We start from the raw sequence: 27,577 nt of genomic DNA on the forward strand, positions 1-27,577 counted from the left end.
CACCACTGAATGCCAGCATGCCCTTTCTGCCCATCCTATCAATCTGTCTTCCAGACTCTGCTCCAGCAGGGTTCTTCATGTCTCCCCAAACAGCTTTAATTGTTGGAAAATACTTCCCTAAATGGGGCCAAAATGTAAGTCTAACTTATGAAGAAAGTTTTGGTGTCTGGAGAACAAGGCAATTTTACTTATATGTAGGAACTCTTCAAGTAAAAGAATGGCTATGATATCTCTATTAAATAACACCTTTTCCAGTTTAATCATCTCATATGGTGGCATACAGTCTTTTTTCTTTTTTACCATCAAATTACCAGCTCATTTTCAATGGCTCTTTTAAAATATATTGGCTAAACATAGACTCCAGACATAACTTAACTAATACAAAGTAAGTTTGGATTTTTACCTCCCACAATTTGGAGGCTATATTTCTATTAAGTCAGTGTAAGAGTACTCTACTCTTTATCATAAACTGTGTCAACAATTAATGTGTGTTTTACATAAACTGATATTAAGTACATTTCCCCCAATCTGTTTTGGGCAAAGGAAGTTTTAATCTAAGTGTGAGACTTTACATTTATTTCATTGATTTTTTGGCTTGTTAGCTTTAGCTCACTGTTTAAACTGACAGTTTCCTGAATTTTTATTTTGTTATTCAGAATATTAGATATCCCTCACAAATTAGACTTCTGAAAATTTGATAATCAGGCCCTCTATTTTGTTATCCATGTCACTGCTGAAAATACCAAGTAGAAAAAGGCCCAAAGCAAATATAAATGCTGGTTCATGGAGACTTTCAGTTTATTTTGTCAGCCAAACACAAATTTGCTTAAATGCTCATGTTCTCCCTTTTCCACTTTCCCATTTATTGGCCTTGAGCAAGACTCTTGCATTTGTGAGAACACATCAGACCTAAAAAAGTCCTCACTTTGACTATTGGTTTCTCAGTCTTTCTTCCTTCCTTCCTAGAGATAATACTCAAGACTAGACTTCCGGCCAAGATGGAGGCCTAGACTGACACGCTCCATTTCCCATCTCCCTCCACAACTAAGAAGGAATACAACTATTGCAAAATCAGAAATAACCAGAAGTTCCAGAAAATAAATGGAAGTCCAATGTATGAAGTTATAAAGAAGTGATGCTTGTCTGGACAGGTAGGAGGGGTGAAGTCAGGGTGGAGAAGTCAAGCTGTGCTGGTGGCAGCAGCTGTGGTGATGGTGTTGGGATGGTGGTAAGCACAGACACCCGTATTTAAGAGGAGGCGAGAAGTGTCTGGGGAGCACCCTTGGCTGCAGATCAGACCTTTCAGCTTGCAATTCAAATGCCGAGGACTTGGACTGTGAGGCCCATTGCTTTGGACTGTGAGGCCCAGAGGAGGTGGAGATGGAGGAGGAGGCTCCTGGTCTCAGCAGTGAGTGAACGGCTGGAATCCATCTTGGACCCCCACCACCACACAAAATGCCACAGCGTGGTGAGAAGGGTTGCCCCATTGTGACGAGTGCACAGGACTCCGCCCCATATAGCATAGGAGGTGTGACAGCCCTGCTCAGGAAACAAAAGTAAACACAAAACTGTCAGGATCACACAGATCATGATAGAGGTCCTGGTGACACAGCTGGCCAGAGAGCAAATATCTAATCTAATGAAACCTTTCTGAGGCACAGTTCAGAGTTTTGGTTATAAAAATGCTTACAGACCTAACAGCAGATCTTAAACAAGACAGGGAAGGAATGTAGGCTAGTCCTGCTGAAATGAACAAAAACCCATATAAAAATAGTGGTAAGGGAAAGAAAACCAGGGATAAAATCACAAATCGGAACATAGGGAAGAAACATTCAACCAGTGCAGAAAGAGGAAATGAAACGTGAGGAAAATGAGGAGAGGATCAGAAACCTATGGGACAGTTATAAGTGGGCCAACATCCGAATCATAGGATTGTCAGAAGGTGAAGAAGAAGATCTAGAAATTGAAACATTATGTGAAAAAATAATGAAGCAGAACTTCCCTAATTTGGGGAAGGAAATAGACATACAGCTCCAGAAAGCATAGAGAGTTCCAAAAAAATGGGACCCAGGGAGAACTACACCAAGACACATTCTAATCAAAATGTCAAAAATTAAGGATAAAGAGAGAATCTTAAAAGCAGCAAGAGAAAAGAAGAGAATTACATACAAAGTGGTCCCAATAAGACTATCAGCTGATTTCTCAAAAGAAACTGCAGGCAAGAAATATTCAAAGTAATGAAAAGCAAAAACCTACAACCATGATTACTCTATCCAGTGAAGCTGTCATTCAGAACAGAAGGGCAGAGACAGTGCTTCCAGGACAAAGTAAAAGTGAAGGAGTTCATCAGATCCAAACCACTGTTATATGAAATGTTAAAGGGACTTGTTTAGAAGAAAGAGGATCAAAACTATGAACATTAAAATAAAAACTATATCACAACAACCAACAACAGAAGGTAGGGAACTGAAACAAAGGCAAACTAAGAAGGCAACGAGAGTGGGAAAAGAATTATAGGTATGGGGAACATATAGGGGGGAGGTCAGTGGGGAGAGAAAAAGGGGGAGAGGGAGGGAGATGGTACAGGAATTAAGAAGCATAGTAGGAGGGAGTGGAGTAGACAGGAAGATGTTGAGAAAAACTGTGTGCACAACCAATGAGCATGGACTAAGGGGGGGGCAACTGAAGGGAAGGTGTCATTGGGTGGAGGGTGACAAAGGGAAAAGAAATTGGGACAACTGTAACAGCACAATCAATAAAGGATATTAAAAAAAATACTCAAGACTAAAGATAATACTAGAGATAAGACTCAAGCCTGAGCAGGACTTGCTCTAAATCACATATGTCTTTTTTTCAATTAGTGTTTGCATTTAATGTTATTTTATATTAGTTTTAAGTGTACAGTATAGTGGTTAGACAATCATATGCTTTACAAAGTGTCCCCCCTCATATTTATTAACTATATCCCCTATCCTGAGCTTTACATCCCCATGGCTATTCTGTAACTATTAATTTGTATTTCTGAATCCCCACCCACCTCTGGCAACCATCGGTCTGTTCTCTATATCTACGAGTCTGTTTCTATAAGTCTTAAGGAGTACATTAAACTGCCTTCCCAGAACCTACTGGAATCCACTGGACAGATTAGAGACTTTAGTGACTCAAACTTTGGGAATTTAAACAATAATTTGAGACCAGCTATCGCAACAGTAAGTACTCCTCATGGATGAACTTAGAGGTGTATTCCTTAAAGTAAAAATAAAATACAATAAAATTTAGAGTGCTGGTAACTTTACTTCTAGGGACAATGAGGTACTGCAGTCCATCAGCAGTTTAAGCTTTCAATATGCCCACAGAGTTAGATTTTGTAGAAATGCTAAGCATGGTAACTAATCAGCACACTCTCTTCAAACATCCCCTGCCTTTATTTTCAGTTGCTTGTTACTTCTGTTCTCACCGATTTACCCTCCCTCACAGCTCAACCCACAACCTTCTCATTGCCTGACCTGAGGCGTGGATAGCAATTTTTAGTGTAATCAACCAGAGGATGTAATCAGTGCAATTAACAGATGAATTGGGAATACTACATGAAGCCTAAATTAAAATTTCACTAAAATTGCTGTACTGTATCTGTAAATACCCACACTAAACAATTTCTTAGGATAAATTTTTGTCAAATAATTTAAATGTAAATCTTTTGAAGGAGTTCAGCACCCATCCTCATCTTCAACTCATTGGCTCAGTATACTTTATTGAGCACCTACAGTATTCCTATCCTTATGATGAAAGAAAAGTAAAATAGGACATGGTATCTTTCTTCAAGGAAGACTGTTGTATGAAACAAGTAATTCTTAAAGTCACACAAAAAATTCTGAAATAGTAAAAGATGGTGTTAGAATAAAAATGCAAATAAGAATATTGTGAAGAAGAGTTTTATGTTTGGTTCTGATTGATAATCTGTCATGAATTCCATGGGTCATGATTATGATCACCCTTAACTCCCTGGCTCCTTTCCCTCCCTATCTTACCTGCTTTACTCAACCTCCCCACCCCTTTGCTGAACCCATCTGTCTCACTTGCCTTGTTTGTGCAGAAGCAACTAAGTGATGCCAGGGAAGGAGGGGGAAACAAAAACATGCAACCAGCCTGACTGGTTTCATTTTAATTTATAGCTATAAACTAATTTGGAGACTGATCACTGCCAGAATTCTATTACTTTCTTCAATACATACGCTTTCCTCCTCTCTCTATATATTATTTTGTACCTTTTAGCTTGCCCGAAATCTCCCATCACCACTTCCCTCACCACTCTAAGTCAATGACTTGCCTTATACATTCTTAATAAAATGAACTATTACAAGGAATTTTTATACTCTTGGTAACAAATTGGAAAACCAATTTGCATCTTTGGCTCACCTGATTCAGTGTAAAAAATTCCTTCTAAAAATGGGGGGGAAAAAATCTGTCCCAGAATACTGAGTTCCATCCTCATATGATTTCTCAAGAATTTTGCCCCTTCATTAATTTTTTTAACTGCTTGAAAAGTTTTTCCTTCACCCCTATATCATGCCTATATAAATATTTAATCATATTCATTTTCGAACACACTCAGTATCTCTCATCTTGAAAGGAAGGAAAGGAGGAAGGAAGGAAAGAAGGAAGGAAGGAAGGAAGGAAGGAAGGAAGGAAGGGAGAAAGGAAGGGAGGGAGGGAGAAATGGAGGAAAAAGAGGGAAGAAGACAGGGAGAGAGGGAGGAAGGGAGGGTAGGGAGAAAAAAAAACTCCCCTAATCACCATCTCCTTGAACTCCATGACTAATTTTCTGTTCTTCTTATAATTGAACTTCCTCATCTTTTACTCACCATTTTGCTCACTCTAATCTATTTTCCAACTTTACAGTCTAACAAAAGGATGTTTCACTAGTAACTTCCATGTTCCATATTTAAAGATCATGTTCTTAGTTTATTATAGATAGCATCCCACACATTAAGCTGCACTTTCCATCCTCAAAACCTGTTTGTTTTTTTTTGAGAAGATGGCGGAGGAGTGAGGGGAGGCTGCAGTTTACGGCTCCTGAGACTCATCCATAGTTTGGACTAATTGCAGACAGAACATCTCAGTGAGCAGCTGGACACTGGCAGAAGTCGGGCCTTGGCACTGCTGGATTAGAGAAAACCCTCTGGGAATAACTTATTTGGTGAGGAGAGAGGAGGAAAAAGGGACAAGACAGGATTTCTGACTGGGTTGACTCCCTGAGCTGCAGCTGGAAATACACAAAGGCTTTTTGGAGACCACAGGTTTCCCCAGAGAGGAGTCGGGAGGAGAGCAGATCTCTGCCCACTGGCAGAGCCAGGACTGGACCAGGTGGCATTGGCACTGAAAGACAAAAAACAGCGTACTGCTGTGCATGTGAATGTAATTTTTCGTTTATATTTTTCTCTTGTGTACTGTGGAGAGGGGAGGAAAGGTCGGGGGTGATACGACATTCTTGAGAAGCGCAGGCGCAAAAGTGTGCTCGCCCATTCCCTGACCTTCCCCTTGGGTCATGCGGGTGCACACAGGGAAGTGCCTTCATTCACTGGCCCAGGTGCGTGGGGCCGCGCATCCGGGTGCCCCTTGGACACGCCCCAACAGACATAAGATCAGTGCACCAACAGGCACAGGGAGGGCCCACTGAACACGCAGAGGATCGTGCGCAGACACCCCTGGCCAGCCCTAGTGGGAGATAGGCAGGAGCACAAACCAGTTGCTCGGGCTCTGCTTGTGCCCACCCAGGCGGGTGTGGGAATGGCGGGCGACTGTAGCATGGGAACAGTGGACCGCGACTCACAGACACTCACTTCCACCATTCACAAGTGTCTGGGACCCCGCCCCAAGGTCGAGAGACCAACTCCCGGGACGCAGCTCGGCAGGCCTGAGGCTAGCGCAAAGGCCACATTGTGCGCTCACGTGCACGTGCACAATCATCCCAGCCAGTTCCAACAGGCGCCAAACAATCGCCAGCCACCGCAGGCGCACACCGCTGCTGCAAGGATCAGAAACCTCTGGCCCGCCTCATTAGACCAGCTGTGGATCCAGAAAAAGAAGACAACACACAACGGCTGAACTGAGTAAAAACTTTCTTTTTGTAGTTTTAAAAAATTTTATTTCTATTTTAGTTTTTTATTTGTATTTTATTTTATTTTAATTTTTTAAAACTTCTTATTTTAATTTTAATTTTTACTTTAAAAAAATTTTAAAAACTATCTTTTTAATTTCTTTCATACCATCTCTCCTTCTCATCCTTCCTCTTTAAGTTAAGCCTCCATTTCACACTAAATAAATAGAATATAACTACTATATAAATCTAATACTATATAATTCCACTTACTATATTCTGCATTCTTCCCTTTTTCTTTTATTATTATTAACATACAATGTAAATATTACCTACTGTCTTGCGTAGTCTCAACACTGCTTGTTACTATTATTAATCTATCATCCCCTCTCTCACAAGTCATATTTTTCCTCTTTAAAAACAACTCTTATGTATTCTTTCTATAATATAAAAGCTGTAATCTCTCTACATTTATATTACTACTGGCTCATTTGCTGACGATAGTGGGATAGAGGGTGAAGGATATTTTTGAGGGTGTGCGTTTCCTGCCTAGGCTGTGTGTTTCTGTTTTGAACAGCATCTCCATAAAAGAACTCAAGACAAAGTGAGCAGCATGACTCTCAATCAACTATCCAGAGGGAAGATCCTACCAAAAAGCATCTGAAGTATAACCAGACAGCATAAACAAATGACATAAAGGATATCCCAAGAACATCAGGCTCAGGAGATCAAAGAGACTGCACCACTGAAACCCCCAGATCTCCTATAAAGAATATCATACCACAAAGGTAGGAAGTCAAAGCAGACAAATCCAAAAATCAAAAATAAACAAGAAGAATCCAACATGCTAAGACGCAGAAATAACCTCTCAATGAAAAGAAAAGAGGAATCCCCAGAAAGAGAGGTACATGGAATAGACATAGCCCAAATGTCAGACATGGAATTCAAAACAATGGCAGTGAAGAAGCTGAATATACTTGACAACCTCAAAAACAACTATGACAACCTCCAAGGAAGTTACCAACAGCCCCAGGAAAATTACAGGGAACTTACAGAGAACTACACCAGCATAAAAAAGGACATAGAAACTATTAACAAGAACCAGGAAGAAATGAAGAATACAATCTCTGAACTGAAAAACACAGTAGAATCAATCAAAAGCAGACTAAACGAAGCAGAGGATCGGATCAGTGAGTTAGAGGACAATGTAGAAAAAAATTCCCAGACGATAAAACAAAATGAAAAAAGACTGAACAAATATAAAGAAGATTTAAGGGAATTACAGGATAGCATGAGAAAAAACAATATCAGGATCATCAGAATAAAAGAGGGAGAAGAAGAGGAGCAAGGAGTAGAAAAGCTGATAGGAGAAGTAATGACCGAAAATTTTCCTAACCTGATGAGAGAAAAAGTTATGCAAGTTCAAGAAGCACAGAGACTCCCAATGAAGAGGAACCCCCAAAATAAAAACATTCCAAGGTGCATCATAATTAAAATGGCAACATTCAAAGGCAAAGAGAGATCCTAAAAGAAGCAAGAGAAAAACAGCAAATAACATACAAGGGAGCTCCGATAAGGCTATCGACCAATTTCTCAAGAGAAACACTATAAGCCAGAAGGGAATGGTCCATAATATTTCAAGCAATGAAAAACAAAGGCCTACAACCAAGAATACTCTATCCAGCGAGGCTCTCATTCAAAATGGTAGATAAAATAAGGATTTTCCCAGACAAAGGAAGACTAAAAGAATACATCTCCACCAAACCAGCACTGCAAGAGATGCTAAAGGGAATCTTTTAAGAAAAAAAAGAAAAAAAGAGGAGAAGAACATAGGTACAAAAATAAATAAATATATGTCAATAATAACATTAAATGTAAATGCATTAAATGTTCCAATTAAAAGACATAAGGTAACAGAATGGATAAGAAAACAGGACCCACATATTTGCTGTCTACAAAAAACACACCTCAAAACAAAAGATTTACACAGACTGAAAGAAAAGGGATATAAAAAAGTGTTCCAAGCAAACGCACATGAAAAAAAGCTGGGGTAGCAGTACTCATATCAGACAAAACACATTTCAAAGCAAGGGCAATAAAAAGAGATAAAGAAGGACATTTCATAATACTTAAAGGAACAATCCATCAAGAAGATATAACACTGATAAACATATATGCACCCAACATAGGAGCACCCAAATACATAAAGAAAATACTAGAAGACCACAAGAAGGATATTAACAGCAACACATTCATAGTAGGGGATTTTAACACTCCATTATCAACAATAGACAGATCTTTGAAGCAAAGAAACACCAAGGATATACAGGCATTGAACAACACACTAAACCACATGGACTTAACTGATATATATATATAGAACTTTTCACCCCAAAGAAGCAAAATATATATTCTTTTCAAATGCACATGGGATATTTTCAAAGATAGATCCCATGATAAGACACAAAACAAGCCTCAATAAAATCAAGAAAATTGAAATCATATCAAGCATCTTTTCAGACCACAATGCCTTGAAACTAAAAATCAACCTCAGAGAAAAAAATCAAAGACATCCAAACTCATGGAGAATGAATAACATGCTGTTAAATAATGAATGAGTTAGCAATGACATCAGAGAAGAAATCAAGAAATTTTTGGAAACTAATGATAATGAATACACAACAGCTCAAAACCTATGGGACACAGCAAAAGCAGTCGTAAGAGGGAAGTTCATAGCAATACAGGCATATCTGAAAAGGATAGAAGAATCTCAAATAAAAAATCTAACGCTAAAGCTACAAGAACTAGAACAACAACAAACAAAGCCTAGGGCAAGAAGAAGGAAGGAAATCATCAAGATCAGTGCAGAATTAAATGACATAGAGACCAAACAAACAATGCAAAAACATCAACAAAACTAGAAGCTGGTTCTTCGAAAAAATAGACAAAATCGACAAGCCTCTAGCCAGGCTCATCAGGAAATAAAAAAAAAATGCAACCCAAATAAACAAATCAGAAATGAAAGAGGAGAAATTATGACTGATACCACAGAAATACAAACAATTGTAAGAAATTGCTACAAACAGCTGTATGGCAAGAAATTTGACAACCTAGATGAAATGGACAAATTTCTAGAAACATATAACCTTCCAAAACTGAATCAAGAAGAAGTAGAAAGTTTCAACAAACAAATAACAAAGTAGTAAATTGAAACAGTAATCAAAAATCTCCCTGCACACAAAAGCACTGGACCAGATGGCTTCACAGGTGAATTTTACAAAACATTAGAGAAGAACTAACTCCTACCCTCCTCAAACTATTCCAAAAAATCCAAGAAGAGAAAAAAATCCCAAACTCTTTCTATGAAGCCAGTATTACCCTAATCCCAAAACCAGATCAAGACACAACAAAGAAAGAAAACGACAGGCCAATATCACTGATGAACATAGATGCTACAATCCTCAACAAAATATTGGCAAACAGGATCCAGCAATACATCAAAAAGATCATACATCACGATCAAGTGGGATTCATCCCAGGCATGCAAGGATGGTTTAATATTTGCAAATCAATAAATATAATACATCACCTAAACAAAATAAAAGACAAAAATCATATGATCATATCAATAGATGCAGAAAAAGCATTTGATAAAGTACAACACCCATTTATGATGAAAACAATCAGCAAAATGGGAATAGAGGGAGCATACCTTAACATAATTAAGGCTATATATGAGAAACCTGAAGCCAACATCATACTCAATGGACAAAAACTAAAATCATTCCCCCTGAAATCAGGAACAAGGCAAGGATGCTCACTTTCTCCACTCTTATTCAACATAGTATTGGAAGTCCTAGCCACAGCAATCAGAAAAGAAAATAAATAAATAAAAGGCATCCAAGTTGGGAAAGAAAAAGTAAAGCTATCTTTATATGCAGATGACATGATAGTATACCTAGAAAACCCTAAAAACTCCATTAAAAGACTACTTGGTATAATAAGTGAATTTGGCAAAAATAGCAGGGTACAAAATAAATATACAGAAATTTAAGGCATTTATGTACACCAACAATAATATATCAGAGAGAGACACAAAAAAGAAAATACCACTTAATATAGCAACAAGAAAAACAAAGTATGTAGGAGTAAACTTAACCAAAGAGATAAAAGACCTGTACTCTGAAAATTATGTAACATTGAAGAAAGAAATTAAGGAAGATACAAATAAATGGAAGTAAATACTATGTTCTTGGTTGGGAAGAATCAACATCATCAAAATGGCCATACTACCCAAAGCAATTTATAGATTCAATGCAATCCCTATTGAAATACCAATGACATATTTCACAGACCTTGAACAAATACTCCAAAAATTCATATGGAACCAAAACAGATCCCGAATAGCAAAAGCAATCTTGAGACAGAAGAACACAGCAGGAGGAATCACAATATCAGACATCAAATGATACTACAAAGCCACTGTGATCAAAACAGTCTGGTACTGGCATAAGAACAGACATATAGCTCAGTGGAACAGAATAGAGAATCCAGAAATAAACCCAGGCCTCTATGGTCAACTAATATTTGATAAAGGAGGAAGGAACATAAAATGGAGTGAGAAGAGCCTCTTTAACAAATGGTGCTTGGAGAACTGGATAAGGACTTGCAAAAAAATGAAACTAGACCACCAACTTACACCACACACGAGAATAAACTCAAGATGGATCAAAAACTTAAATGTAAGCGGTGATACCATAAAACTTTCAGATGAAAACATAGGCAGGAAAATTTCAGATATCCCACGTAACAATATATTCATGGATACATCTCCTAAGGGAAAATAAATAAAGGTAAAAATACAAGTGGGACTACATCAAGCTAAAGAGTTTCTGCTCAGCAAAAGAAAACATCAGCAAGATGAAAAGGAACCCAACTTTACGGGAAAACATATTTGCCAAAGGTATCTCAGACAGGGGACTGATCTCCAAAATATATAAAGAGCTTATATGACTCAACATCAAGAGAACAGACAACCCAATTAAAAAATGGGCAAAGGAAGTGAACAAACACTTCTCCAAAGAGGACATACAGAAGGTCCATAGACATATGAAAAAATGCTCAACATCACTAGCCATTAGAGAGATGCAAATTAAAACCACAATGAGATACCACTTTACACCAGTCAGAATGGCCATCATCAACAAATCAACAAACAACAAGTGTTGGCGAGGATGTGAGAAATGGGAACCCTACAGCACTGTTGGTGGGAATGCAGACTGGTGCAGCCACTATGGAAAACAGTATGGAATTACCTCAAAAAACTAAAAATGGAACTGCCTTTTGAACCAGCAGTTCCACTGCTATGATTATACCTGAAAAATCCTAAAACCCTAATTCAAAGAACTTATGCACCCCTATGTTCATACCAGCACTGTTTATAATAGCTAAGTGCTGGAAACAGCCTAAGTGCCCATCTGTAGATGAGTGGATCAAAAAACGGTGGTACATTTACACAGTGGAATATTATGCAGCAGAGAGAAAGAAGAAACTCCTGCCATTTGTGACAACATGGATGGAACTAGAGGGAATTATGCTTAGTGAAATAAACCAGGCAAAGAAAGAAAAATACTATATGATATCACCTAATACAGGAAACTAAAGAACAACAAAAACAAACTAACTAAAAAGGACAAGGAGCAGAATAGCAGTCAATAGTGGGGAGGGGGGAAGAAGTGAAGGGGGATAAGTAAGAAAAGGGTTTAGTCAAGGAACGTGTATAAATGACTCATGGACACATACAACGGGGAGGGATATGATTGTGGGAGAAGAGGTGGGCTGGGTTGGGGGGAGAAATGGGGGAAAATGGGACAACTGTTATTGAAAAACTAAAAAATAAAACTGAAAATAAAACTGCATGAGGAAAACTTGCTTAGATAAGAAGTGAATGTATCCTACTTTCGATCAAGAGGAAGTGCATTTCTGCAGTACTTTTGAAGTGACAGTAGCTTTGTGTATTGCCACAACATACATGGTTTAATGGCGGAATTGGGAATTCCAGTCTATAATGCAGCTGAATGATGACTATTCATTGATAGCTCAAAGTGGAGCTTGAAGTGTGTCCTCCACAATGGCAATTTATTTGGTGCAGTCCCAATTGGCCATTCAGTTTGTTCTTTTGAAGAATATGAAGACATAAATAGAGTCATTGATCTGTTGCAATATCACAAGCACAACTGTATCATCTGTGTTGACCTTAAAATGGTCTGCTTCATTCTTGGTCAACAACATGGATAAACCAGGTATCCATGTTTTCTGTTTATGTGGGACAGCAGAGTTTGTTAGAAGCATTGGATGGAGTTGAATTGGCCTCCAATATCTGACCTCAAACCTGGTTATCCAAACATTCTACATGAGCCACTTGTTGACAGAAAGAACGTTATATTCCCACCTCTGCACATAAAGCTGGGTCTCATGAAGCAATTTCTTAAAGCTTTGCCAACTACAAGAGACTGTTTCAAGTATCTTATTTTGGCATTTCTTAGCCTGTCGTTTGAAAAGATAAAATACCTTAATACGTATGTTTGGTAGCAGAACTTTACTACTTGTACACAAATGACTTACAGTAACAATATATAGCCATTATATGAATAAAATAACTCTAAATAAACAGTAAAAAAAAAACAAACTTTTTTTTTTCTAGACTTCCATAGTGCTACACACTTTTTTGATTTCTCATACTTCCTTGGTGGCTTCTCCTTTATCAGACTTAAAAATACTGAATCTAAGTGTGGGACTTCACATTTATTTCACTGATTTTTCAGCTTGTTAGCTTCCAAGCCCATTTTCTTTATCAATACCTTCTCTCCATTGATCTCACCCAGATACATGTATTTAAATTAATTCTCTATGCAGATTATTCCCAAAGTATATCTCTGGCCCAAATTTGTACTATGATCTCTGAACTATGTATATCTATCCTCAAATTTCTACCAGAAATCTCTCAGGTTAATATGTTTACATAAGAATTTTTGATTTCTCATTCCATATGTAAAATAGGAGAGAACTATATAGAGGAATGAATTAAGGGACCAGAAAGTAAAATGAGATTGAACATAATATAGTTGAGTAAAGGAATGAGAATGTTACAGGATTTTAATTATGTTTGTAGCTAGAAAATGGGATTTTGAAACTTAACATGTAAGAAATGAATATTTTAAGAGACGACAAAGTTGAATCCATTATTATTTTGAGTATTGAGTTAATTTAAAACTTATCAAAGAAGTCAAGGTATTACAAAATCAGAATGTTGTGGTGGTCAGCCGCATGACACCTGAAATAAACAGGATGATAACAGGATTTGGGTGGGGCAATAGGAAAGAAACGAAATGGAAGGTTAAAGACCCCAAATGATAGAAAATAGATAGATGACATGAGACGTGAAAGAAGGTCTGTTTTTTTATATTTAATCAAGTCAGTGAATATGGTTTGAGAATAACCAACTGGCTGAGAATTAACCAAAAGTAATATAAACCAACTGGAAAAATGATCATTCTCCACTTCTTGAAGGGTTTCCTAAGTAAGCAGTATCCTTGGAAGTGAATCAGACTTCAATTACAGCAGAGGTAGAGAAGAGGAGTTATGGATGTCGGAATCAAATTATCATTGGTCAGACACTACAGAATACATAGGGGAAAAGTTGAGAGTAATAGTAAAATAGATAAGGTGAGAGGAATTAGATCATCAGAAAAGGAATGAAAGTATGAGAGAGAGAGCAGATGACAGAGGGAATTGATCATCAGTGATTAAAGATTCCTAGGATATGAGACAAAGTGCATTAAAATCACTTAAAGTTTACAAATGGAACTTTAAGTTTGTTGTTCCCTCTCATGTACAGAATTTCCCAATGGTTGTGTGACTGAGGTGCTCAGACCTCAGCAATGAAACTCATGTTCTCAATCTATTTTCTTGTTGAAGTTTATAAAACCTTTTAAACAATAAACATACGATGTAGGTTAATTTGGTAGATTTCACTTTCAGCTTGCTTTTCTTAGTGAGCAAGATGTCTCCTATGATATCATTAATTGAATAAAGTAATGGGAAATACAGACAGAAAAGATATACATAGAACACATGACACTTGATCCATTATTTGTCAGCAGGAGAATTATTTTAACTGGTTTGCTAAATGCATGTAACTGTTTCAAGATTACCTCATTTTTATCCCCAGATTATTTCTCTTTAAATAATCAGTATAAAACACAATTGAGCATTTGTGAGTGCAGTTGATTTGTTACACACTTAATACCTTTTTCACTGCAAAGTTAAATTTTTTAGAATTTATTCTAGAATGTAATTTTTATGAGGATTAAATTAAATCACTGCTTCTAAGTATATTCAGTGATTTAATTGTATAAAAATCATTCTTACACAATAGACTTGATTTCTTCTTGGATATCATTACTTAAAGTTCTTTCATCATCTCATAGCCTTAAGTAACCAGATTAAATGATGTTTAAACTCAGTTCTCTAGCATCTAACCCCCATTCTCCTGATTTTTCAGTTCTCCTGCCAATGCCATGACTCCCTGTTCTCCAAGATCTTCTGAAGATTGGGCTCTCTTTAAATGGTTAATTTTCTTTATTATGTCCTTTAACACCATAAATTTGTTTTGTATGTTTTCAAACACTGTGTAAATGAAATTGTGTGTTGTATGTGAATTATTGATAATTTTATTATAATCATGCTGACAAATATAAATTTAGACATGTAAGAATATTCTAGATAAAGTTCACTAAAAAGAATGCCCCAAAATGTCCATTTTGTTTTCTTGCAACGAAAGTTTTTCAACTGAAAATGATATCGGTACACTAGGAGAAGAGGCCTATTATATTAGTCAGGTTACAGGTTAGGCTGCTATGAAAAAGAAATGAAAAAATACTATGAAGTACACAGCAGAGAAGTTTATTTCTCTCTCACATAAAAGTCCAGGTGGATGATGTGGCTATAGTGCAGTGATTTAATGGTGTTGGGTCTTGTCAGTCTGCCATTCTCAACATGTAGCATTCATCTCATGGTCCAAGAGTTATTTTTTCAAAGATTTTATTTATTTTTAGAGAGAGGGGAATGGAGGGAGAAAGAGAGGGAAAAAAAACACTGATGTGGAAGATAAACATTGATCGATTGCCTCTCACATGCCCTCAACTGGGGATCTGGTCCACAACCCAGGCATGTGCCCTCACTGGGAATCAACTGGAGACCTTTCAGATTTGTGGGATGATACCCAACCCACTAAATAACACCAGTCAGGGAGGTCCAAGAGTTCTTTAGGTTCCGTCTTTATAAGTACATTTTATTCAGAAGGAAGGAGGAAGAAGAAGGGAAGAGCATGTCTCTTCCTCTTAATAAAATAGCCCAAGGCTTCAACACATTTCTGCTCACACTCTATTATCCAGAACTTTGTCACTGGGCCATACCTTTTTGTAAGAGAAGCTTTGAAATGTATTGGGTGACCAGGTACTGAGTGAAAAGCTCTATTACTGCAAAGACAGAGGAGAATAGATATTGAAAAACAACCCACAATTAATATCACACATATCCATTTTTTTGCTCTAAAATAGAATGGTTGGATTAGTCTTAGAATACTTTACAAAACTTATATTATTGTGCAACTGATACAAATATGTATTTTGTACTTAGTAAAATTGATAATAATGTACTCATTTTATATGTTAGTTTGTTTAATGTCTATCTCTTTCAGTAGACTCTAAGCTCAGAGAGCAGGGATCATGTCCATTATGTTAACCATTTTGTAATCTTCTTTCTATCACACATAATTATTTGTTGAATAAATGAATACATAAAGGGATCTGCATTGAATAGTGTAGATCCCCAGCTCCTTTAGCATGATCCATAAACTCTCAAAGTTGGTAGTTATTAAAAGTAATCAAAACAGTGAAATTAGTGTCATAAGAATGTTTTTACCATCCAGGATCTATAGTTAACCAGGAGTTCCAGGTCCATATTATGCTTAGAGAAAAGCCAGATTTAGTCAGGTCATAAGGAAGCTTATAACTTAGTCTCTTCCTTATATGTGAAGCTTGGTTTCTGTGTCCTATTTCTACCACACACTTGTTTCTACAAATTTCAGATTCCCTTTTCAACTGAATGTGCCAACTTTGCTTATGTATCCACTCCTAAAAATAAAAATATCTGTGAGCATTTGCAAGCCATGGTATTTTATGAGTTCTCTCTTAAAGCATACAGTTAGCCAATACTTTTGTGCACATTGTAATTGTGTCTTTAAGAAAAGTGTCTTAAAACAGTCAAGTACCTAGGCTTAGAGTTTGTAATATAAATGGGGTCATCTTTTGAAATAATTTTGTTGTAATTTTCCAAGAAATATGTCAAATATTCACTGCATGGGTGAGGAAAACCGTATGAGAATGCTGCCTATTGTATTCAGTTCTATTATTTCTAGCCATAAGATTCTCTGGTTTAGCTTAGAAATCACTCTTGCATGTCATTCAGGCAAAGGCTGAAGCACTGCTGAATGGAAGAGAGAAAGAAAGAATGAAATGTTAACTGTTCCACCACATGCCATTGGCCAGGGTCAAATCAAGCTCATTTACACATGGAGATGGTATGTCTGCTCACCAGCTATTTCAGTGCTATGTGACTTGGAGAGGTAAAGCAGTAGGACTCTAGGAAGCTACAGCTACGCAGTGTTTCAGCCACTGTTTTTTGGATCTAGACACTTTCTCATTCTGCTTCAATGTTTATGAAACTGAATGTGTTTCCCAGTCCCTAGCATACATTTGGTTCCCACTCAGAGAGCCCAGGTACGACGGTGGAAGCACTGTGCATCCACAGCCACAGCTGACAGCTTGGTTTCTGGACCCATAATCAGTGCTGTCTACATAAAGCCTTTTCAACAACCCAAAGCCAAAGGCCCCAGTTGATGCCACCAGATTTTTCTTTCAACTCAAGTCATACAATTAGGCAGCTTTGTGTGCTTCTTCTTCTTCTTCTTCTTTTTTTTTTTTAACACTTATGCATTATGATGGTTATTTAGGCTGAGCACAATAGTCTCCAAGAATATGCCTCCCCAATCTATGCCTTCTTCCTACTCAGCAATGCTGCTAAAAAATGCAGACATTCAATGAAAGTCACAAGCAATGCTGGTCGTTAAGGCAACAGGCAACAGATTATTTTCCCCCCGCTCTTCACTGGAAGAAAGCACAATATAGAAACTTCTGTGGAACTCTATGCCCTGCTCTATCTTTATAGCCTGTCCCCTCATCCTGATATACAAAAAATTGAAGCATTTTATTCATGTAGTTGTGCCTTCAGAGAAATTGTGTGGTCAGATCCACCCATAACAAGACACATAAACCACTCACCTTATATAGTTAAAAAAAAGTCTTGCTAAAAGGGAGTGGTCATTTCTGTTGCAAATGTGAAAATAGGAGTTTTATTACAGTATTTGGCAGCTATACAATAAATGGGTAAAATCATTTTAAAAATAAGTAAAAGCTGTGATCATAGTTTTTCCCCTTACAAAGCAATTCTCAAAAGCATCAAATACATAGTAGTCAAAGTGAAAATAAAAACTCAAAATTGGACATGAAATGATAAACCTCTCACCCTTGATGAAAGAATGACACTTAAATATTGAATACAGGAAGTATACACAGTTCTACTCTTTAGGGGTAAGTCAGAGGGGGCATTTATTTTGCACTCCTCCAAGTAAGAAATAAGGGGTTATTTTTGTCTGTTTTTTTGTAGCAAGGTAGAAGCATGACAACTGTTGCTATAAAACTTTAAGAAAAAGTAAACAAAAACAAGGTATTCTTAGAATATTAGGTAATGCAGACAATCAACATTTTGCAGAATATGGAAAGGTACAAACATCCATAAAAATCAATAGAAACTAATTCTACTTGAAGTGAACTTTTAGCATTTAAAGACACAATGATTAAGAATTATTTTTCAAATCATTAAAAGAGCCTGCATAGGTGAAATCAGTCTACCTCAGTACAAAAAGACAGAGGTCTACAACAATATGGAACATATAGGAAGGTATGAGAAAAGATCTCATTGAACCAGAATAGATTATTCTTTAAAATATGCTAATGAAAAGTTCTCTCTTTTACTTTGGTAAACCCCTTGGCCTAATTTTCATATTTTATTGTTCATGTGGTCCGCTTCTGAATTTGTAATCTTCTTGACATTGGCTCAGAACCCATCCTATCATGTGTAGAAAGTTCCATTTATGTTCTTAAAGATTCTTGTGAATCCACAGACTTTCTATCTCATGATAAGAACTTACCCTTATGTTCTGCTCTCTCAGTCTCATGCTCATCTTGCTTCTTTTGACTCTTCTGGCCTCTTTGTCCCACATAGACTTAAACATGGAACATGATAACCCAGACATTACTTTGATAAGAGAGTAAGACACTAAGTAGATCCAGGGAGATGTCACTTTGCTGTACATCACAGCATATAACTTAACACTTCCTAAAATTCTTAGGTTTTAAGGTAAAAATGACTACATTTAATTTATCACTGATTGATCTTCATTCCAAACTCAGATGACCCTACCATGAGGCTGAGTTTTTAAACCCACTTTTGGAATGCCCTTCACATATTCCCATTTTATGCCCAGAGAGAGGTAAAATAGGAAAGTATCAATGACTACTAAGTGTTGCTCATGTATGCCTGGGTGGCCATGTGGTACTCACACAATCACATGGTTTTCACTCTTAGCTATACCTGCTGAAGACAGGAAGACCCAACAGGCATGTATGAAGAAGTTGTTCCTGTCAGGTCTCATACCAACACTGGAAGTACAAGTTGTCTTTCTGCATCTTTGATCTGTCCTGTGTTAGAAGTTTAGGCCTTAGACTTAAGAGTACCTATAAACTTTATAAATAACTCTTGCCATTACTTCTGGAGTAGATAATAAAGGGTCAATTCTGACTATGGTGGGTGTGCTTATGGACTTGGAAAATTAAATACATTATTGTTAAAAATTCTTCTGACAGAGTGAATCCTCTCAAAAGTTTACTGAGTGGGTAAATGTAAAGTTCCTCAAAGAATAGGGAAATCAGTTTATTCATTGACAGCAAAATTATCACGAAGCAACACAAAGTAGATTAGTTATCTGTAGAAGTGCCAAGAAGAGTTTATAAAAGTGGAAACAAAGCATATTTGAAAATATCCAAGTTAAAATAAGATGACTTGGACAAAAGCTTAAAGAAGAAGGACTGGAAAATGAAGGATGAAGCCCAGTCATGTTATTTTAACTGACCTGAAGAAAAAGAGGAGAATGGTTTGCATAGTTTCATAAAGAAAGCCAAGGAGTAAGGAATGATGTCAGTGTATCTTCAGCATAACCCAGGCCAAAAGGCTTCTCAAAGAGCAAACATGAGTCTACAGTTGAAACAGTTAGGTCTATTTATAAAATGGAGTACAAATTTTTATCATGTTATCATGAGGTATTTTACCACCAAGAAAACCTGCCTAAATTGCACTGTTCTTGCTCCATGCTCAACAGGCAACCTTCTGATTAAAATAGCTGACCCTTCATGTATATCTTGTAACAGAGAAGAGAATATATTGACAAGCTGAAATAATTTTTTGGTCAGCCTGGGACTTCCATTGGTTTCTTTATGTCTTAGTTTCCACTTCTATAAAGTGGAATTAATAACATTGTGTGTGTAAGAGAGAGTTAAATTAATTAATACATGTAAAGTATTTAGAGTGGTGCTAGATAGACACTTGAATTACAACTAAAGATTCAATCTTATCAATGTTGTTGAAAATTATTATGCTGACAAGAAGCTGAGTTAGAGAGGTAGGAGTTAATTCCAAAGACTTGATTACCTTTGAGTACAGTGGCAAAGCCAAGTATGAGGTAGTAACTTTTGCAAATTACTTCTACTTTGCAAAGTGTGAGCCACACTGTTCCCTTATATATATTTCTCCTCTACACCCTGCTAAAAGAGTTTGTAGGAAGCCATTTTGTTTTTAAGGAAGAAGAAAGTTTCTTCTCTAGTGAGGCTTGTTACTCAAAGCATGTAAAAGACTTACTGTGAATAATTTTGCACTTCAAATGAGATGAAAATGAGCTGAGGGGACTCATATATTAGGAATCAGCAATATTTTTATGTCCAGGGGAAGACAGTGAATATTTTTACCTTTGTACATAATACAATTTTGTCACAACTACTCAACAGTGAAGTTGTATCATAAAAGCAGCCATAGAAAACAATGAGCAGGGAGATCACAAGATGGTGGCACGGTAGGAGGATTGTTTTTGCACCTCATCCCAGAACCAAACTGGAAATAAAACTAGAGAAGGGAACAGCCACCCAAAATAACTAGCTGAAGAGTACCTGGAGAGGAGACTTTTAACTAAAGATGGACAGAAACCATCTTGAGACCAATAGAAAGGGTGGAGATGTGAAAGGGGCCAGCCTTGCTCTGGCTATGGAACCTTCCCGTTGAGGAGAGTGAAGCCTGGACCCAAGACTGGGCTCTCAGGCATGGAGCACCAGAACTGAGAAGAGCTACCCACATAGCATGCAGCAGTGAAAGGCTGCTGGGTTTCTGTCTGCTGGGGAGAGATGGAGCCCACTGGAGATAAAGCCACTATTTTTTTTTAAGACGCCAAAGCACAGGTTTTTCATTCACAGCCACTCACCTTGGGCAATGGTGAAGGGAGGGTGGTGTGGACTTGAGTTGCCTGAAGAGATTCTGGAGTGGGAGGCATAGGGGAAAGAAGTGTGTGTGGGGGGGTGCTGCTGGCATCCCTGGGTCAGGACATCCCCTAATACCACAGTAAGCATTTTTCTTGAGAAGAGCAAGCTCCTCCCAGGGGAAAGATAATTACTCCACCATGTGGAATAACACTCACCCCACCCTCTGAAATCCTGCTCACCCTACTCTCTGGAGTCCTGCTTGCCTGACCTTGCACCTTCTCCCCTCTGGGAACTGGACAGGTGCAAACTCTGGGCTCTGGAAGCCCCACCTGCTTTTCCATGAGGGTCCCTGCCCTGTTGAGTTCAGAGAAATATAATAATTCAGTACAAACTCAGACAAGTGGCTCAGGGATAGGAGAACACAGCCACCATCTTCCCTGAAGTCTGAATGGCACCTCCCCAGCATGGGGAATCCATCCTCTCAATTCCACCAGAAGCCCTCTAAGAAAGTCAGGTCCAAGATTATGAGTGACAGCAGGCCAGCAGGCAGAGGCAGGTGGAGGCAGATACTGAAGAAGCTGGGATATTTGCTGACCCACCCCTGGGCCCTGCCTTGCAGCACAGCTTGGCCCATCTCATGCATGGCCGAGCCCAGAGGAGACAGCCACAAACTATGTATTGAATGTTGCTTCAAACAGGCTGATGAGGATTACATGTGGACAGCATCTGACATTCACTTTCACAACTTAAGATGACATCAGAGCTGTATCCAAAGGAAGAACCCTACAGACTGGCACTGCACTCTAGTAAGACAAATTCCATTTTGTTCTTTTCCATTATTTGTGTTATTTTTTCTTTTTTATAACCTTTTTACTATTTTTCTTTTTCTTCTATTTTCTCTATTTTTCTTTCATATATTTTATTTTACTATTTCCTTTTCTTACTCTATTTTTTCCTTCTTTCAATTTCTTTTTCTTTGTTCATTTTTGCTGTTTCCATCTTGTGTTCCCTACTCTATTGTTTCTCTACTCCCCTGTCAAAAATATCTTTTCATATTCTTTTTTCATTTCACTATTCTATTTCTCTTTCATTTTTTCTTATTATTTGCTATTTTTTCATTGTTGGTTTTTTGTTTGTTTTTGTTGTATTTTTCCTGTTGTTTTGTTTTGTTCTATCAGTGCCTGTAAAACAGCATACAAAATATCAAAAAATACAAAGGACTGTAATACAATACCATGAACAATTGTATGTATAGAAATTGGGCAATCTGGGTGAAATGGATACATTTCTAAAAACAAACAATCTTCCAAAATTGAATCAGGAAGAAGCAGAAAACCTGAAAAGACTGATAACAACTAATGAAATTGAAGCAGTGATGAAAAAACTCCCAGTGAACAAAAATCCTGGACCAGATGGCTTTACAAGCAAATTTTAACAAGCATTTAAAGAAGAACTAACACCTATACATCTCAAACTATTTCAAAAAATTCTGGAGGAGGGAAGACTCCCAAGCTTTTTTTACCAGCCCAGTATAATCCTAATTCCAAAACCAGGTAAAGACACAACAGAGAAAGACAATTATAGGCAAATCTCTCTGATTAACATAAATGTTAAAATCCTCAACATAATATTAGCAAGACAGACCCAGCAACACATTAAGAAGATCATACACCATGATTGAATGAGATTTATCCCAGGGATGCAAGGTTGGTACAATATTCACAAATCAATAAATGTGATACATCACATAAACAAAATGAAAGGTAAAAATAACCTGATGATATCAATTGATACAGAAAAAGCATTTTTTTTTTTTTTGGTTTTTCAATTACAGTTGTCCCATTTTCCCCCCATTTCTCTCCCCCACCCAACCCACCCCCTCTCCCGCAATCGTATCCCTCCCCATTGTCCGTATCTATAAGTCATTTATACATGTTCTTTGACTAAACCCTTCCCTTACTTATCCCCCTTCTTTACTGAGAGTTTTTATTGTAAATGTGCACACATTTACAATAAAAACTCTCAGTAAAGTGGGAATAGAGGGATCATACCTCAACATAATGAAGGTCATATATGAAAAACCTACAACCAATATCATATTCAACAGGCAAAAACTAAAAGTGCTTCCCTTAAGATCTGGAGCAAGACAAGGATGTTTGTTTTTACCACTCTTATTAAACATAGTATGGGAAGTCCTAGCCATAGTGATCATTCAAAAATAATAAATAAAAGGCATTTAAATTGGTAAGGAGGAAATAAAACTGTCATTATTCACAGACATGATATTGTACATAGAAAACCTTATGGGGTCCACCAAAAAACTACTAGACCTAATAAATTAACATGGCAAAGTAGCAGGATACAAAACCAATATTCAGAAATCAATGGTAATTTTATACAACCATAATTAACTATCAAAATGAGCAATAAAATAATCCTATTTACTAATGTGACAAAAATTAAGGTACCTAGGAATAAATTTAACCAAGGAGGTAAAAGACCTATAGTTGGAAAACTACAGAATACTGAAGAAAGAAATGGAGGAAGATACAAATTAGTGGGAGAATATACCACGTTCATAGATTGAGAGAGATAACATCATTAAAATGTCCATTCTATCCAAACAATTTATATATTCAATGCAATTTCTATTAAAATACCAATAGCATATTTCACAGATCTTGAACAAATATTTCAAAAAGTTAAATGGAACCAAAAAATAACTGAAATCACCTCAGCAATCTTGAAAAAGAAGAATAAAGCTGGAGGGATTGAAACTATACTGTAAGGCCACTGTAATAAAAAAAAAAAAAAAAAAAAAAGTCTGGTACTAGCATAAAAACAGACACATAGATCAATGGAGTAGGACAGAGAGCCCATAAATGAACCCACACTTTTATGGTCAATTAATACTTGACAAAGGAGGCAGGAGCTTACAATGGAATAAAGACAGTCCCTTTAATAAATGATGTTGGGAAAACTGGACTGGTACTGTACATGAAAAGTAAAAAAAGAAACTAGACCACCAACTTACATCATATACCAGCATAAACTCAAAATGGATATGGATAAAATACTTAAATATAATTTATGAAACCATAAAAATCTTATGATACCAAAAAACATAGACTGTAAAAATCCAGATATGTTGTGCAGCAATATTTTACCAATATATCTCCCAAAGGAAACAGAAAAATTAGCAAATGGGACTATCAAATTAAAAGGCTTTGCACAGCTAAAAAAAATCATCAAAATGAAAAAGAAACCCACTGTATGGGAGAACATATTTGCCAATGATAAATCAAACAAAGGTTTAATCTAAAAAATATGTAAAGAACTTATATGAATCAACACCAGGAAAACAAACAATCCAATTAAAAATGAGCAAAGGATGTAAATAGACACTTCTCTTAGGAGGATATGCAGACAATCCACAGACATATGAAAAAATGCTCAACATGACAAGCTATCAAAGAGATACAAATTAAAACCACAATGATCTATCACTCATACCTGCCAGAATGGTTATCATTAATAAATCAACAAACAACAAGTGCTGGCAAGGATGTAGAGAAAAGGGAACCCTCTAGCACTGTTGGTGGGAATGCAGATGGGTGCAGCCACTGTGGAAAACAATATGGAGTTTCCTCAAAATTTTAAAAATGGAACTGCCTTTTGACTCAGGAATTTCACTTCTGGAATTATATCCTAAGAATCCAGAAACACCAATTTAAAAGAACTTATACACCTTTATGTTCATAGCAATGCTATTTACAATAGCCAGGATTTAGAAACAGTGTAAGTGCCCATCAGTAGATTAGTGGATCAAAAAACTGTGTTACATTTACACAATGGAATATTACGGAGCAGTAAAAAAAAAAAAAAAAAAAAAAAAAAAGAAAAGAAAGAATTTTTACCTTCTGTGACAGCATGGATGGAATTGGAGACCATCATGCTAAGTGAAATAAGCCAGTCAGTGAAAGACAAATACCATATGATTTCACTTATAAGTAGAATCTAACAAACAAAATAAACTAATGAGCAAAATATAATTAGATGCACAGAATCATGGAACACACTGACAGCTATAAGAGGGGACGTTGGAGGTGGTGACTGGTAGGACAAAGGGGAAGGGATTAGTCAAAGAACATATGTGCATGTCCCTTGGACATGTATGATGGTGTGGGGTCTGGCTTTGAGAATGGGGGGTAGGCTAGGAGGAGGAAGGCAAAGGGTAAAATATTGGGGCAACTATAAGAGCATAAATGATAAAATATTTTAAAAATTATGAGTTTAATTTGCAAAAAAGAGATTGTAATCCAAATTTGATTCATACTTGCTGATCCCTAGTATTGATTAAAAAGACTGAAGAGATATTATTAATCATTTGTAATGGAAATTGATATAACTTGGAACTTGATTCAAACTGATTATTTACTGATCAAGCTACACCCACAGAATCTCCCATACACAAATTCACACAAGCACACATGTGCACTCACACAATGACATGCAAGCTGGCAAATCAAAGAAAGGAAGCAAAATCAAAGTTAGAGATAGAGCTAAGTGGATGGCATCTATGACATAGGATACCTTGTGTTGACTTAAAAATTATTGTCTTAAATGTTTTAAAATTACAATTGAATGAGAGGTACAATAGAATACAATTTTGCTAAAAATTGAAAATTCTGATTATTGATGGGGTACCACTTTATAACTTAGGGCAAAAGGAATCAAGAGAAGATAGAAGGAGTAGGTATAGTTTCCCCTCAGAGACCTTCAGTGTTTGAATCCAGTCCATACAAGGAAAACCAATGATGGGAGTTGGCTGTGTGATGTGGGATACGCATCTACTTATGGTTAACAAAGCAAAACTCCAGGCCTCTATACTTTCTGTTTTCTCGTCCTGGAATGTGTTCCTTTATTTGCCAACAATGCCCCCCGACCTCCCAATCAATTTTAGCCTTGTTCAAATGTCACCTCTAGGCAGAGTTTACCTCCCTAATGCTCTGCCTGCTTTTATCTGTCATATCTGGTTGTATCATTATTGACCTGTTTACTGGTCTAGCATCCCACTGCAACTGCACTCAGAACCCTTTAAAACAGAGACAGCACGTTCCTGGTGTCCTAAGTAGCCTACACAAAGCTTAATTCACTATGGGTCATCAAAAAAAAAAAAAAGAAAAAAAAAAAAGTCTTGATTTACTCCGTGTTTATTAACAGAAGAAAAGCAGCACTAGACCCTGTTGACTCTGCACATATCCACTGGTCCTCAACAGGTTGCATTAGACCATTTCATTTCTTCCTGAGAAAGTATAGCTACCAAGGCAGTTCAATGTTACTGCTATCATTAAGTCTCTCCCAGCCATCTTTTACCTCTCTCTCTGCAATATCCCCTTGGCATCTGGTGTGCCTGTGTGTTCTAACATAGCAGTTATTTTTATTAATTCTAATACAGAATTACCTTTACTGAATTCTGATGTTCAGAGGGTAAGGGCTATCTCAGCACAGCATTTTATGTGGTATCAATTCTCAATAAATTTGTTTGAGTGAATGAATGAATGAGTTAGTGTGCTTTATCTGTATACTGCAAATTTAAAATTGGTGTCAAGAGCTGCCTAGCAAACCTCTTAATCAATTTATCAAATCTACTTTCTAGGACTCTCCTAACCTGGAAAAAGTCCCTTAAGAGGCTTCACTCCACTTTAAGACATTTTCAATCAACCAGTTTGTTGGCAGTTAATTTCTTCCCCTCTTGCTTTCTCAGTATAATAAAATAATTTCAATGTCTCTTTAAAGTTCCCATGCTTATAAACTGCTTTTCTAATAACTACTACTTTTTAAAATCCTTTCTCTGTGTTTGGCCCCTGAGCATACCTCTGTACTTGTCACCTCAGCCTTCAGTAAACCCAGTTCACCATGACCCAGTAAATATATTTATATTCCTAAAATTAAGTGTGCTTTATTATTACACTTGCCAAAAGCAGGCTTGCAAGAAAATATTTATTTGAAAGAACAATGGTTTTATTTTCTCATGCTGATGAAGACTTTTTTTTAACTTATTTTCTTGTGCCTCCATGCCCACAGTTTATTTTCCTTTTCCTCATTAATTATTTTTATGTTCTAAGATGTCTTTGACACTTCCATACCAAATGTGTTTTCAAGTCTTTTCAAAAAGTTTATTGCTTTTCAATTTTAACGTCCTGCTTTTTTAAGGCTGGGGAAGAAAATTTCTAGTCTGGACTTCAACTTTCTAGTTTTTACAGTCTAAGGACAATGTTTTTTATTTTTATTTTTCTTTACTTAAAAAAAAGAGAATAAAAGGAAAAGACAAAAAAGAGAAGGCAGGCAATTGATAGAGTTAGCTGTACAGTCATATAGCTAGCAAATTACCTGGTAGTCAGGACACTAAATTATCAATGAGTTGCTCTGCCAGTTATTTATCCCTTGATCTGCTCTGCCACAGCACACAACAATGTTAGCTGTACAAACTACTATGTAATAAAATTTAGGGGCTCTGTGACACTTCTGCAGTTGCGCAAATGAGACCTGTGCAACAGCTTTGGTAGGAGGACTGTGACTTCTGAGATTAAATACAGTCAAGATGCATATCATTAAAATCAATAATATAACTTGAGGCAGAACTCATTTTAGACTTTGAGGAGAGGCTGTTATAGCACAGCATTTATGAGAACAGACTTACTTTTTAAAGTATGTGTTATTGATTATGCTATTACAGTTGTCCCGATTTTTTCTCCTTTGCCCCCTCTTCTGT

The sequence above is a fragment of the Furipterus horrens genome, unplaced genomic scaffold, assembly GCF_987537825.1.
Source record: "Furipterus horrens unplaced genomic scaffold, mFurHor1.1.pri manual_scaffold_1, whole genome shotgun sequence".
NCBI classification, from domain to species: Eukaryota; Metazoa; Chordata; class Mammalia; order Chiroptera; family Furipteridae; genus Furipterus; species Furipterus horrens.